This window comes from Neofelis nebulosa, chromosome 1 (assembly GCF_028018385.1).
Source record: "Neofelis nebulosa isolate mNeoNeb1 chromosome 1, mNeoNeb1.pri, whole genome shotgun sequence".
In the NCBI taxonomy this organism is placed as follows: Eukaryota; Metazoa; Chordata; class Mammalia; order Carnivora; family Felidae; genus Neofelis; species Neofelis nebulosa.
The window spans coordinates 158,574,405-158,588,902 of NC_080782.1; the positions used below are offsets into that span (position 1 = coordinate 158,574,405).

At 51.7% G+C, this 14,498-nt stretch overlaps 1 protein-coding gene and 1 long non-coding RNA gene across 2 annotated transcripts in view; both read right to left on the reverse strand.

The window, feature by feature from the left end:
• LOC131518865 (uncharacterized) overlaps positions 1-6,413 on the reverse strand; it is a 68,288-nt gene extending 61,875 nt beyond the window's left edge. The window contains exons 1-2 of the long non-coding RNA XR_009265312.1: positions 6,258-6,413; positions 4,407-4,588 (exon numbers count right to left, since the gene is read on the reverse strand). This is a non-coding gene — a long non-coding RNA (uncharacterized LOC131518865). The remainder of the gene's footprint in view (positions 1-4,406; positions 4,589-6,257) is intronic.
• Positions 1-14,498, reverse strand: part of LOC131518845 (MAP/microtubule affinity-regulating kinase 3-like) — a 51,186-nt gene that overhangs the window by 13,905 nt on the left and 22,783 nt on the right. The gene's annotated exons all lie outside the window — the stretch shown is intronic.

The window sequence follows — 14,498 nt, forward strand, 5'->3', positions numbered from 1 at the left end:
TTAAGCGTCTGACTCTTGCCGTCAGCCCAGGTCACGATTTCACAGTCAGGGGACCGAGCCCCACATCGGGCTCTGTGCCGACAGCATGGAGCCTGCTTAGGATTTTCTCTGTCCTTGCCCCTTCCCCACTCTCTCTCTCCTTCTCAAAAAACGATAAATAAAGAAACATAGAAAAAAAATCCATAGATGGCTACACAGGGCCTCCTGGGGCACCTGCACGTACCAGGGATCGCAATGGTAAGAAGAGGGAGAGGGGAGAACACGCGGACAGCAGGCATGAATGACTGCAGGTGTGCTACAAATGATCAGAGATCTGAAGAGCTCAATACTTAGGAGTTTTAAAAAGGTTTCTTGACATGTGACTGGAGAAAGGCCGCCCAGTTAGTAAACGGTGCTGGGACATCGGAACCAATTCCAGACACATTAAAAATCTATATTTGAAAGAGAGAAGTTGAAGAGGGGGATATTCTGGGGGAATACCTTTCCAAACTTGGCGTTGGGAACAATTTCTTTAACAAGGTGTTAAAAGCTCAGTAAACATAAAAAAATAATTGATAGGTTTGACTGCAGTAAAGTGTAAATTTCCTTCCACCAAATGACGGGTGAAAAGACAAATCACTAAAAGCAGAAGACCTCTGGCATATGTACAACTAGCAAAGGATCAGTATCCAGAATACATAAAGAAGTCCTACAAATCCACAGGAAGAAGAGAGGCAGTGAGCAAAAAGACCACAGCAGGCATGTCGTAGAGGAGGAAACGGAGTGCACAGATGAACACGGGAAAAGCTGCCCGATGTCACGAGGATGCAGGGAAGTGCAAGGTAAGGTCCCCGTGAGAGATTTCACATCCATCAGGCTCACAGTGAGGAAGACATGTGACATCTGACAGCACCGAGGGTCTGAGAGGATGTAGATCAGCTGGCACCCACGGTTGATGAGCGTGAAACCTGGTCTGGCCACACTGAAAACCACTTTGGCCTTTTCTTGTTAGGTTGACCAGTCCCATAGCTTAGAACCCTGCAAATCCACTCCCAGGAGTCACACAAGGCACACCCAAGAAGAGTTCGTCGCAGCACTGTTAGCAAGAGGAGGGGGAGAAAGGAAATGACCCAGATACTCATTGACAGAGCAGTGCAAAAAGAAATTGTAGCACAGTCACACAATTTCTTTCCACACTGGTGACAGCAAACTCCAGCTACACAGCAGCACAGCTCAAGCGTAGAGACAGGGAAATGTTGAGTACAAAAATGCAAATTTTAGAGATCCACATACAGAGAGCAAGTTTTTAGAGCTTGAGAACAAAGAAGCAATCTAATGTTTAGGCTTATTCAGTCAGCCTGTGAGCAAGAGAATGGCAAACAAACAAACACCAAATTGCAGAGAGGGGTGACCTCCAGGCAAGGAGAAGATGGAAGTGACTGGGAATGTTCTAGTTCTGGAGTTGAGCTGCGGGCCCACGGATGTTCATTGTCCCACCATCCTTCATAATGCACGAAACACACCAAGTATTAAAACAGAACAGAGGCAAAGGAGAAAAGCAAGAAGAGAAACATGGTGTGGGTCCAGACACATCCAGTATGATTTCCTTGTCACACACATAGTTGACTGTTTTCACGTGGTGTCACGGGGGGTACCAAGAGTTCCGTCGAGAGGCCAGAGCGGGAAGTGAAAGGACAGGCAATTGGACGAGGGCATTCTTGCCTCTGGGCCTCAGTTTCTCCATATGCAAAATAAGGGGGTGTACCAGGAGTGGCAAATGGCTGGCGTGCATAACCCAGGTCTCCCCTTCCTCACCCGCTGCGGACACTACTCATGGATTGCAGCACTGTTTCACATGGAGCACAGACACGCAGCGTTGGGCTCCGCAGCTGGGCCCTGCAGGCTGCCAGGGGTGCCAGTCTGAGAGGGCACACTAAGAGATACCTACGTGCTGATCTGGAGAGAGTCCCTCCAGCTGTGGCCTGGAAGGTTCTGAAGCCTCACCAGCAGGCACTAGCTAGTCTGAGAGGCAGGGGCCCTAGGGAGGAGCCGGCTGGCTTTGGAACTGACCCTAGCCGGACCCTGGAAGTGTGCAGCCTCAGCTTCTACACTGCCCACGCCTGTGACCTCCGGTCTGCCGCGGGGGGGGGGGGGGGCGGGGAGGGGGCCCTGCCCCCCCATCATCTGACCAGAGCCCGTGCTCCCATCCGTCGGGTGGGCAGGCTCATGTCTATGCTCTGCGGGTGAGCTCTGCTGGACCTGAAAACGGCAAGACGGGCAGAGGGCCGGGCAGGAGCTCAGCATCACCCTCGAGCCCAGAGAGCCGTGGAAACGGCCCCGTTGTGCCAGATTCAACCAGCTCTCTGAGGCAGGAGGATGGCATTCCTTTCACCACCGCCTAGGCCTGCCTGGGCCTGCAGGCCTTTGCTCCTGTGCTCCCCTCCATACCTGCCCCCCCCTGCCCCCGCCTGTCCCCTCTTCCTCCCCTTATGGTCCCAGCTCACAAGACTCCTCCTTGCTTGTGCTATTCCATCTACCTCCCACCCCCACCCCCCCAGTGAGCGCTGACGTCCCTCCTCTAGACAACCACCACACAGAGGTCAGCTTTTCCGAGGAGAGCTTGTGTGCTGGGTCTGGTCCAGTTTCTGTGGGTGTCTGTCCCCTCCAGTATGGGGAGCCCAGCAGGGTCCACCTCACAACCCGCATGAAAATAATACCATCAAACAGCCACAATTCCTTGGAATCAATGGGCTTCTCCGAGAACTGTCCACCTACTGCCTAAGCCGCACAGCCAGTGAGGTTGGCAGTCGGGGAATGGTACCTCCCTCCCTATTCCAACAGCGAGAAACTCAAGGGCCACAGAGGGGGGTGACTTCTCCAGCATCACTGCCCACCCTCCAACCTTCTGGGAGGCTAAGAAGCTTTTCTGTCATGTCCCATTAGGGCCCTCAAACCCCAGGAAACACCTCATTTCCCCAGAGCAGGGGCCTGCTGAGTGACCACAGCCCCTAATCATGGATATCTGGTTTCATCCGTGTCCCTGCGGATTCTTTTAATAACAAGATCATGTGGAGAGACATCATACCCAGGGACGTGATGCTTCGGCGATTCGTCTCTCTTTCATTTTGTTCACCTGATACACGTTTTAAATGACTACTGGGCTGTGTACACAGGAAGCCTTGATTCACTAGAAAGAACCGTGGTGGGTTTTCTTAGAAAACAAAGTCAGGTATTTAAGGCATCCAGACGTGTCCAATGAGCAGAGTGGAGACAAAGATGTCTCTCCCGCTGCTGTGTCCGGGAACACAGCTGCCCACACACGCCCACCACACCCTCGGATCAGAGCCTGTCACTGATATCCATGGTGTGAAAGGGCTTGGAACCCACTGTCATCTTTATCACCATCCCTCGACCCCAAGAAGCAAACACCATGAGCTTGCAAAGGCACTCCAACAGGAATGCTCACTTGTGTTCCCAGGAATACACACAGACGCCAGATATTTACTTCTGGTTCCAACTTCTCCTGGGTTCATCCTCTTTCAAGTCCTGGAAACTCAGGGCACCACTTCTTGCCCTACAATCCCTCCATCAGATCCCCCCAACGCCCACTCTCCCAGGAAGCTCCCCCCACCTGGACACCTCCAAATCCTCCTCAAAGCCATCTCTGACTCTCCCTCTTCCAGGCAGTCTCCTTGCCTTCTCGCTGGCCTCTTTACACTAATTTCCTGCTAGAACGATCATAATGGGTTCAAATGCTGCTGCTTGCACACCTATCTCCCCCGTCACGGGGCAGGTTGTGGGAGCAGGGCGCAGGGCTGATGTACCCCCATTACCTCCAGCCCCTCAGCATGGGCCCGGGCACATTGGTGGGGGGTGGAGTAGGGCCTCAAAGAAGCATGATCTAAATCCCTGGGCTCTGTTTTCCTCAAACTTAGAGTGTAGTGAAAGAGCTCTAATGACAAAGAAGGTAAATTCTAGGTATTCTGAACAGAGACCAGGCAATCCTTTCCTGAGTATTTCACAGTGAAGCCAAGACCTCATTGGTGAGTAACTGTCAACTGCCCAACAATGGGAGTGAAGAACTTTCCCAGGAGAGAAAGAGTCACAGACAAATGTTGTAAGGAGGGAGGGAGCAACTTGAGTAAGGACCGAAAGGCCAGTGGTGCCTCAGCAAAGCAATGGGGCGATGGGCAATAGTTATGGATTATGCGTATCAGCTAGGTTAGGATGGGTTATGCTGCATAACACACAATTCTCTAAATCTCAGTGGCCTACAATAAAGTTTCTTTATGTCTCAGACTATATGCACATGTGGCTCTCCTTCGTCTCCTCTCCCCTCTGGACTCAGGTTGACAGAGCAGTCTGTCTCTATGTGGAATATTGCCATTGTCATGGAAAAAGGAAAAGAAAAGTGGTAAAGTACTCACTGGTTCTTAACGCGTGTGCTCACATCTGTTTTCACTGTTCAGCAGCCCCTCTGCCATGCCTGAGGATAACATGGGCCGTGCTGTATAATCCTCCAACCGAGCAGGGCACTTCGATACAGGGCACCGAATATGGGGGAGTGGTAATCCAGTTCCACACCGTGCTTATGATTTTGACGTCTTTCCTAGGATCAGTGAAATCTGTTGAATAAACTGTTCATTTCTAAAAATCCCTCTGGCTGTAGTGAGAGACACAGACTGGAAATGGGCAAGGGTGGGATTCGGGAGAAAATTCAGGAGGCTGCCTCAGTTTCCCCAGGCAATAAAAAAAAAAGAAAAGTCCTTTACACTAGGGTCATGGCAGTGGAAATGGAGAGAAGCCAAGAGATTTAAAAGATGGAAGGGTCTAGTGATGTACAAAGAAGAGCAGAGGTGAGTGAATGTGTGACCCCAGAATGGCAAAAAGGTACAGCAGGCTTGGCTTCTCATGTCTTAAACAGTTGCTGGCTCCCATCTTTGGGCAGGACCAGCTACTCTATTCTCTACTTGTCCATGGGCTCTCTATGTTCTCCTAAGAAATCTCCCTTCTTGCTTGAAAAAAAAAAAAAGGCTGAGCTAAATCAAGATGGGAAGACATGGATGTGGTGAGCAGCCGAGTGAGCTGACAAATGAGTGACACAATGACCAGGGGAATTAATTCATGTCTCCAAGTGTTCAAAGAGTGAAGAGAAACTAGACCCAAGCGGAAGAAAAAGAAAGTCCTCCCACTGGGCATGCCTCAAAAGGATCCCTCGCCTCCCTACTGACACATCAGGCATCTTTCTTCTCCCACGGGGCTATGACCAATTTCGGCTATAACAGAGAAAGGGGAGTGGGTGAGAGAAGAAGAAGGGAGGGACAGGGAGGCAGAGGATGGGCGGGCTCCATGGACATATAGCAACCTCTATAGAATCCTCTCGTCTCTTCCATGTGGCCTCCCTCCCTATGCTTTCTTTTCAGAGTTCCAGACTTGACTTTCAGTGGTGGGAGGCCTTGGGATTCACAAACACCTCAAAAGAGAATTTCTGTAGCAGCACCATTAGGCCACCTTACAGGAATTTAGAGCCTTGGGGTCCACAGAGGCACAGAGAAAGCCGCGGGGTCTCCTCTGCCCTGGGTGTTCTCAATAGCCAAGAAGAGGAAGGTTCAGACACAGAACTGTATGGTTGTGGACTCAGTTCAGGGCACCCACGGGGACAGCAAACAAGATGCTCCCTGTGGCAGCAGAGGGAGTGTTGTGGTCACTGTCCATGGTGCTTACAGGCTGACTCAGCTGGAGAGGCTTGTTCTAAGACCCAGCCACACAGGATGTCAGAGCTGAGAGGGCTCCAGGATTTCAACTTTCCTAGTGCCTCATTTTGCAGATAAGAAAGCACAAGTCCAGAGAGGGGAAAGACTTCCCTCGGGGCCACACAGTGGGTGGCACCGAGGGACTGGAAGCTAGCCTCTAGATGCTTGCTCAGACAAAACTCATTTCCTTGGAAGGCTCCTGGGATTTGCCCCCAGACACCCAGAATAATTAGACCCTGAAAACTTACGGGAGCACATAGTAGGTACTCAGTGGACACTGGTTGACTGAATAAACGATTATACCGGGGCGCAAAAAAACAAATCTTGAAGCTGGGCGTGGGCCCTGGATCCTGAATTCAAACAGGAAGTCGTGTTCCTTTTTGGTATGGGTGAAATGGTACAGAAGAAAGCAGTGGGGGAAGGGAAGAAGTGCTGCCACGAAGACAGTGGGGTGGCGGGAAGAGGATAAGAGCAGTTGCAACCCAGGATATTAAGCACAGAGGAGGGCAGCAACTGGACACTAACCTCTGTTCTCTCAGGTTCACTCCCACCCTGGAAATCAGGTTGAACGGCTCAGGAGTTTTTCCTTAGGGAGGGTGGTCACACGACCTCAATCTGGCCATCCTCCCTGGCCACAGTGATTGGCTCAGCACTGGGTACGTGCCAGTCAGGTCCCAGTGGGTCCAGACCTTAGGGCTGGAATCATAGGGAATGAGGGGTTCTTTTTCTGTTGGGAGGCTGAAGGTGACTGTTGGGGGCCATCTTGCTTTCCTAACAGAAAAGCCCAGCTGAGAATGACACCAGCACAGAGTAAGTAAGCAAGGCCAAGAGGTCGGGAAAGATGATTGCTACTGATGTCATCAAGCACCCAGGTACGGCCTTGCCTAAAACTGTCTGCCCTTAGCCTTCTTAGGTACATAAATCATTCTCTCCTGCCTCGTTTGATTGCTTGTTTAGGCCTCTTTGGTTTTTCTGTCACTCAGTGGCTATCAAAAAACAACAACAATAACAACAACAACAACAACAACAACTCCAATTGCTCCTTGAAGTTGTCTAAATGGAACATCCTGGAATTGTGACAGTATGGATTTAGGCTAGGTTCAAGGGGGACTTTGAGATAACAGTGCAAAACTGCACAGTCGAACCTGGAGAGCCAAATGGATTCAAACCGTATCTGTTGGCGGCCTGCTATAGGCTGGGCCAGTCACATTACCCAAATTAATCTTCATAGGACCGACCCTGTTAAGGTAGCAACTGATGACCCCATTTTAGAGGACGTGGCGGAGGCTCAGAGAAAGGAGGTGACAGGGCTATAGCTCGGAAGTGTGGAGCCCAGATTGCACACCCGGATTCTGCTGTGTGCAGCCTGAGAAGCCTCATGGTACGGCCTGTCCATGTGTCAGGGCACCCGGCCCCACACCTGGCATTCTGTGGGTTCCTGAGACTTGGTAACTGTCATGTGCCTGTTACAAGACTCAAAAAAGCAATGTGCACTGAAGGCAGGCAGGAACCTTCTTTCCCCAGCACTAACACAACTTCCCAGTTCCCCGAGGACTAGAATCCCTCTCTTTCCCTTGCTTTCCTTGGCAGAGTCCTGCTCATGTGACCACAGGGCAGTCCCCCATTCACAGCCGGCATTGGGAGCTGCTACAAGGGAGGCCAAGAGCCTTCACCTCTCGAACACCATGCCTGGGGACATCACTTTCCTTGGAGCCTTGGGGAACCTGACGCCCGACTTGCACACCCGAGGTCTTTTCCAGAACATGCCAAGAGTCTCACTCGGTTTGGAATGGGATGTATCCATCACTGCACTTTCCATGTCTCACTCGTGCACTCCTTTCTGTGCACGGTGGCCTCCCGTGCCTGCCACAGGAGAGGCCAAGATGACAAGAAATCAACAGCTTAGCACTTGAAGGGACACACTAGGCAAGAGCTGACAGCTGGAAAGCTCTATTTAGAAAAGACCTCACGTGGGGCGCCTGGGTGGCTCAGTCGGTTAAGCGTCCGACTTCGGCTCAGGTCACGATCTCGAGGTCCGCGGGTTCGAGCCCCGCGTCGGGCTCTGGGCTGATGGCTCAGAGCCTGGAGCCTGCTTCCTATTCTGTGTTTCCCTCTCTCTCTGCCCCTCCCCCGTTCATGCTGTGTCTCTCTCTGTCTGAAAAATAAATAAACGTTAAAAAATAATTAAAAAAAAAAAAAAGACCTCACGCTTTACACTGAAGAGGCTGTCGAAGCCCTCGGGGTCCGGAAGCAGTGCTTGGGCCAAAGTGAACTGGAAGGCTTCATGATGGCTTGAGGCTCTGGCCATGATGGGGGAGGAGAGGATGTGGTGAGGTCCCTGGGGTGACCCGAAGGCCCACTGCATGCAGGCTCAGGTTGGCCAGAGAGGAAAAGGCAGAGGCTTGTCCCAGAGGTGTTCACAGACCAAACATGAATGGGCCAACCAGACAGACAGAGCACCGTAGCTCATGGGTGTAGAGTACAGGGACAGGGGCAGAGATCCAAGTCTCCTGGGGAACTAGTTAAGAACAGAGAAATTTTAACCGACACTAGAAGGCTGTATCAGTTGGATGTGTTTGGCTGAAGTGACAGAAAACCCTACCAAGAGTGGCTTAAACTCTGAAGGCATCTAACATTGAATGTTTAATGACGATGTGAGAGATAGGAGGTCCAGAGGTGGTCTGGTGGCTCACAATGTCATCAGTGACCCAGGTGCCACCTGCCTCTCCGTTCTACTGTTAACAGAATATTGGTGTCACTGGTTCACGGTTGCCATGTGGCTGCCTCCACTCCGGCCATCACATCTGCATAGTTAGCACTCAAGTCGGAAGCAAGGGGGCACCTTCTTGAACCCTGCCCACCTCTACTCAGGAAGGAGAATCTCTCACAGAAGCCCCCAAAGACTTCCTCTAATACCTCATTGGCCAGAACTGGGTCCCGAGCCCCTTCCCCAGCCAGTCACCAGCTGCAGGAAAAGTGGTTGCCGTGACTGGCTTGGACCAACCCTGATTCCTCCAAGTGGAGCATCCACAGGAAGAAGGCAGGGCGGGCTGGACAAAGGCTACTATGTGAGCATCTGACACCATCCAGCTCTAAGGGACAAGTGGATAAGGGAGCCGAGGGCTCAAAGCACAGGGAATGGAGAGCCGAAGGAATGGCACAGAGGTGCAGAGGTGTGGGGACAGTTTGGGTGCTCGGGATTACTGCTGGTTCGTTACCGTGGGAACACAGCACAGGTGGGAAAGGTGGGCAGGCCCTCATTTTCCAGTTTAGGCCTGGAGTGGGGCAGGCCTTAGGCTATGGGGAGCTCCTAGGAGACGCTGAGCATGAGAGTGAGTGCGGGAGCAGAGCGGAAATCGCAGTTTTGTACGGGCACTTTAGGAACGGAGTAGAGCCATTCTGTGACAGCCAATAATGTCGCTAATAAACTCTGGTGGCCTCTATTCAAACGGATGATTATAATTGACAAGAGAGAGCAAACATGACCTTAACTCATACATTTGGTAGTGGCAGCTACCTGTTTCTGGATATTAGAACACACACCCTCAGCCTGGTCCTTTAGACAGCTACTGTGTCACATCCGCGACCCTGTGGCCCCCACCGGTCCTACCTGCCCTCAGCCTGGCTTCCAGCCGGAGGCTCCAGGGGCCCTGAAATGACTCTGTGCCCAGTGTTGTCATGTACACAGGATGCCCCCAGCTCGAGGGTGGGGCTGACTGTGTCCCACTCTCCAGAAAAGACAGCAGAGGCTGGAAGTGAGTGGGGGTTTGCTGTGAGGTGTGGGGTAGGGTGTGACCCCAGAGCCTCTGCCTTTCCCCGTCCACCATGCTATGTATGACTTCAGGACTTCAGGAAGTTTGCTTATTGGCTAAACAAACCCAAGGGGGGCTCAGAACTCCTGCTCACTCCAGCGCTCCACCAGGGGGGTGCAGAGGATGGGAAGGGAGAGGACATGGGGAGGGGAGGGAGGAGGGCTCTGCTCTGTGCCATGCTCACCCATGCAGAGGGGCACACATGTCACCCCATAAACGTGTCATCCATCCGTTATGCCCTGGGGCCCTCCGAGCCGAGTGTGAAGAATGCCCTGCTCTTGCAGGGACCACACGGTCCGGGGGTGCCCAGGTGGGCAGGTGCACCGCGGGGGAGGCCCTCACAGTCCAGCCCGTGTCTGAGAGGGCAGCAGCCCTAATGAAGGCCCTCTGTTCCAGGAAATCACATCCTGGGATGGACAGGTGTCTGGGTTGCCAGGTCAGCCAATTCTGGCCTTAAAGGGCAAGCTGGTATCATCCAGGGGGCTGATTTTTTTTTTTTAATTAAATGGCACATTGAGAACCCACTAGTCAAGCCCCAATCCTGCTCTCTTGTAGCCCTCAGCCTCAGCTTTGATTTCTTCTGGGGCCACAGCTTCTGGGCTTCAAGTTGAGTCCCATTATGCACATCAATTTCGATCCCTTCCTGCATTGACTTTAGTGTTAAGAGGCCACCCCAATAAACTCCCCCTCGCACACAGGCCAGCAGGCCTCTTTTCATGCAGTTCTGTAAAACGTTGAGCTGAGGGTTTAGAATCATAAGGCTGGGAGGGGCCTGTCTGACCAAGCAGGGCGGGTGGGTGGGCACCAAGGATTCACCCAGAAAACCTCAGCCAGCAAAGTGTCAGGCCGCCAGGACAGCTGCCGCCAGGGATTGAGTGGGTTTAGAGGAAATCGATTAAGTGGATTCGTCCAGCTGCCTCCGGGACGGCAGGCCCCAGAGGGGGGCTGTATGTGTGAAAGATGGAGTGTCCCAGCCGCCTGGACCCGCCCCTTCTCCAAACCAGGTGGCGAGACACGGCTTTGAAATAGGAACACTGGCATTCAAAGCTGGCTCCATCACTTAGTCATCAAAAGGAAAACGAGCCTCAGTTTTCTTCTCTGTAAACTGGGACTCTTGAAAGACCTCCCTCTTAGGGTGGGGTGGGGGGGGATTAAGCGAGGTAACACCGGGTTAGCTCGGAAGCTGGTTGGGGCTGAGTGTGCTCCCAGACACGCTATCATTATTGTCATGATCCCTGTCTTCCAGGGAGGGTCGGAATGCTTTCTCCATAAACCATTTTACTCTGCCTTTGTGTCTGCCACAACTCCTCAGCTCTGCTGTTCTGGTGCAAAACAAACCTTAGCCATAGGTAGTCTGCACTCTCCAGCTCTGCTTTCTGGGTGATGGGGGTTCAGGCACCTGGGACCCGCCATGTGTCACAGTCGCATTTTAAGCAGTGGGCAGGGCTGTTTTCCCAACAAGTTGCATTTGGCCTTGGATCGCTAACCCTGTTCTAGGAGGCTGGCTGGGCATGAGTCCCCTGGAGTCCCCTAAAGTCCCCGGGCAGAGGCTCATGTGCCCTGGAATCCATACCTCCCGGCCCCCAAGCAGTGGGGCAATTAGTAAATCGTGCCCCTGGGGGCCTTGCAGCTAAGACCCGAGTGAGTGGCGCTCTGTCCCTTATTCAAACTACCAGGAAACCCAGTCGTGGGAGACGGGGGATTTGCCCAGGTCACACAAACTCAGTTCAGACTTCCTGGGGCACTGTGATCTGCTCTTCATCACTGTCAGTGACAAGGGAAAGGCCTCAGGTGGGAGGGGTGTGTGGGCAGGAGGACCTGTTGGGTCACGCTAGCCCCGCCTGTCAAGGAGCAGCTCTGGGTGACACATGGCCCACGTGTGTCACCTTTCAGCTCATAAGAGAAGGTCCCTTTGGAAGCACTGGCTTCTGTCCTTCGATGGAGAGCCGACTGCGTGCCAAGCACAGCAACCCTACGAGTCAGGTTGGGAAAGCCGGGCACAGAGAGGTCAGGGCAGTTTCCAGGTCACACAGCAGGTAGGGGCAGAGCTGGGGTCTGATGCAGACCTGATGCCCAGGCCCACACTCTCTACTTCCCCAGGAGCCATCATGACACATGCCAGTGTCCCTCGGAGAGGTACCAGCTATCAGCCCCGGGAGCCATCCCTGCCCAACAACCAGGCAGTCATAAAAGGGGGGAAGGACAGGGACGTCTCCTGGGTGCCAGGCTGGGTTTGAATCCTGGCTCTGTCTCCGGGTGAGTCGCCAAGTCCTCCTGTCCCCATGGTGCTGAAATCAGCAACTACTTTTTAAAAAAATTTTTCTAATTAACGTTTTTTTATTTAGTTTTGAGAGAGAGAGAGAGAGAGAGAGAGACAGAGCGTGAGCGAGGGAAGGGCCAGAGAGAGAGGGAGACACGGAATCCGAAGCCAGCTCCAGGCAGTGAGGCGGCTCTGCGAGTGAGGCGGAGACCTAGCGGCCTGCAGGCCACCGCACCCTGCCCAGGAGGCTGATTTTGGGGTGGTGGTGGTGGTGAAGGGGTGCCCCTGCATTTCCACAAGGAGGCCACCAGGTGGGGGCACAGGGGCTGCGCATATCCTGAATCTGGACCCTGTCTCGGGGCTCCTCGCCCTCAGCCCATCTCTAGTCAAGCGACTTTAACCAAGGGCCAGGAACTAGGCCGCAGGGGCCAAATCCAGACTTTGAAAGAATTAATTTCCACATTCAACATTGGGAGAGTTCAGATGGAAACCCAGGTGTGGCGATTTTAGTGGTGGCTGTGTGATCTGACATGAGAAGGTCTAGCTGGGGAGGAGCCAACAGGGAGGGAGAGCGTGCAAGTTGTTTTTGCATCTTGCATCCATGAAATACAGCCAGATCAACTCCAAACCATCCTGCACACCTAGAAAACTGATTTGAGTATTAACACAACAACATGCACAACCTGAACCACAGAACTCAGCAGGTACACGACACGGAGAGGCGAACTGGGGGAGAGAGAAGCCGCGGAGGGCAGGGAGCTGTTTTTGCATGTAGAGAGAGGATGGAGACGCGGGTGGGGGGGTGAGGTACGGGAAAAGCACTCCCCCCCCCAAAAGCATTTGGAGAGAAAGTGAAAAAGTGGAAACAGCCACAGTGACTGAACTAAAAAGGGAGAAAGGAGAAAGGAGAGGGCTTAAATTCCATTAAGATGCTATAAACAGGTGGAACACAGAGCCTGGAAGTCCGCAGCTCAATACCTGGCAGTGCTCTGGTGGGAAGGGCAAATCCCCAGGAGGAGAGTGAAGTCCAGAGGGTCTTCGAGCCACAGGGGAGAGGCGGTTCCCCTGCTGGGAGGACATCTGGTAGAGGCGGTGCGGCCCCCACAGAGGCAAAGAGGTACCATCAGACCCTGGAGAACAACCATATTCGCCGGTGCTGGAACAAGGTTGTCAAGGGTGAAGCCTGGTGCCAGAATTGTGTCGTGATTTTGCATAATCCCTGAAATGCTGCCGCTATATGATTGCGTGAACTTTTTCTGGGGCGGGCTGGCACCCGGTCGCAGTCTCTGCGCATCAGCAGCAGCACGGTCCTGTGAACGTTCCTGGGTGCGGTTGGCACCTGGCCATTGCTCAGTGAGACTCTCCTGAGGAAAGTCTCAGCGGGTCAAAGCCACAGACCCTCAGAAGTGAGGGGTCGGGAAACACCGCTGCATCTGAGATAAAACTCAGGAGGGAGGTGCCGCCTGGCAACCTGACGGCTTGGTCACAGACAGTGTAAAAGCAGGCAGTGAATGGAAGCCGGAGACAAAGGACAGGTGTGCGACTGCTGGTTGGGGAGAGCAGAGTTCCCATACTAGAGACTGGGTAGCCGGGAGTTGCCATTTTCACCCCTCCCGCTCATGAGCATACATACCTACAAGCGCCACAACAATCCACCCCAGTAAGCTAAGCAGCGCCATCTAGTGGAGAATGGAGCCGTTACACTAAGCCCCGCCCAACTGGGCCAACCTCGCTCTTCAGGAACACCACAAGTCTCTGCTTGCTTAGTTTATGGACTATAAAGTGCTTCATAGTTTGACTTCTAGGGAAAAAGGATGTAATTTCAACCATATTTCAGGCTGTTTGCTGGTCCATCTATTCCATTTTCTTTTTCTTTTTTTGTTTCTTTTCTTTTTCTTGACTACAGGAAGAGAAAAAATTTCTTTTTATTTTCAATTTTTATTAAAAATATTTTTCTTTAATTTTTCTTTCTACTATACTTTTTACTTTTTTGTAAGTTTTCAAATTCTATTTTACTTCCATCATTTTATTTTATTCTATATTTTTTTCATTCTATATTCATTTTTTTCAAATTTTCCAATGTTTCCCCCCCCCTTTTTTTCCCTCCAATCTATCAATCTCATTTCAAGAAACAGAACAAAACACACCTAGGATCTAGCATCATTTATTTGATTTGTGTGTGTGTGTGTGTGTGTTTAATTTTTAATTTTATATTTTTTACATGATTAATTCCTCTTCTTCCTTGAAAATGACAAGACGAAGTTATTCACCCCAAAAGAAAGAGCAGGAAGAAACGACAGCCAGGGACTTTAACCGACACAGACCCAATCAAGATGTCTGAATCAGAATTTAGAATCACGATAATAAGAATACTACCTGGAGTCGAAAAGAGATTAGAACCCCTTTCTGCACAGATAACAGAAGTTAAATCTAGTCAGGATGAAATGAAAAATGCTATACTGAGCTGCAATCTTGAAAGGTGCCATGGTGGCAAGGATGGATGAGGCAGAGAAGTGATTCAGGGATACAGAGGACAAACTTATGGAGAATAATGAAGCAGAAAAATAGAGGGAGACCAAGGCAAAAGAGCACGATTTAAGAATTAGAGAAATCAGTGACTCATTAAAAAGGAACAACATCAGAATCATAGGGGTCTCAGGAGATGAAGAGAGAGAGAAAGGGGTAGAAGGTTTA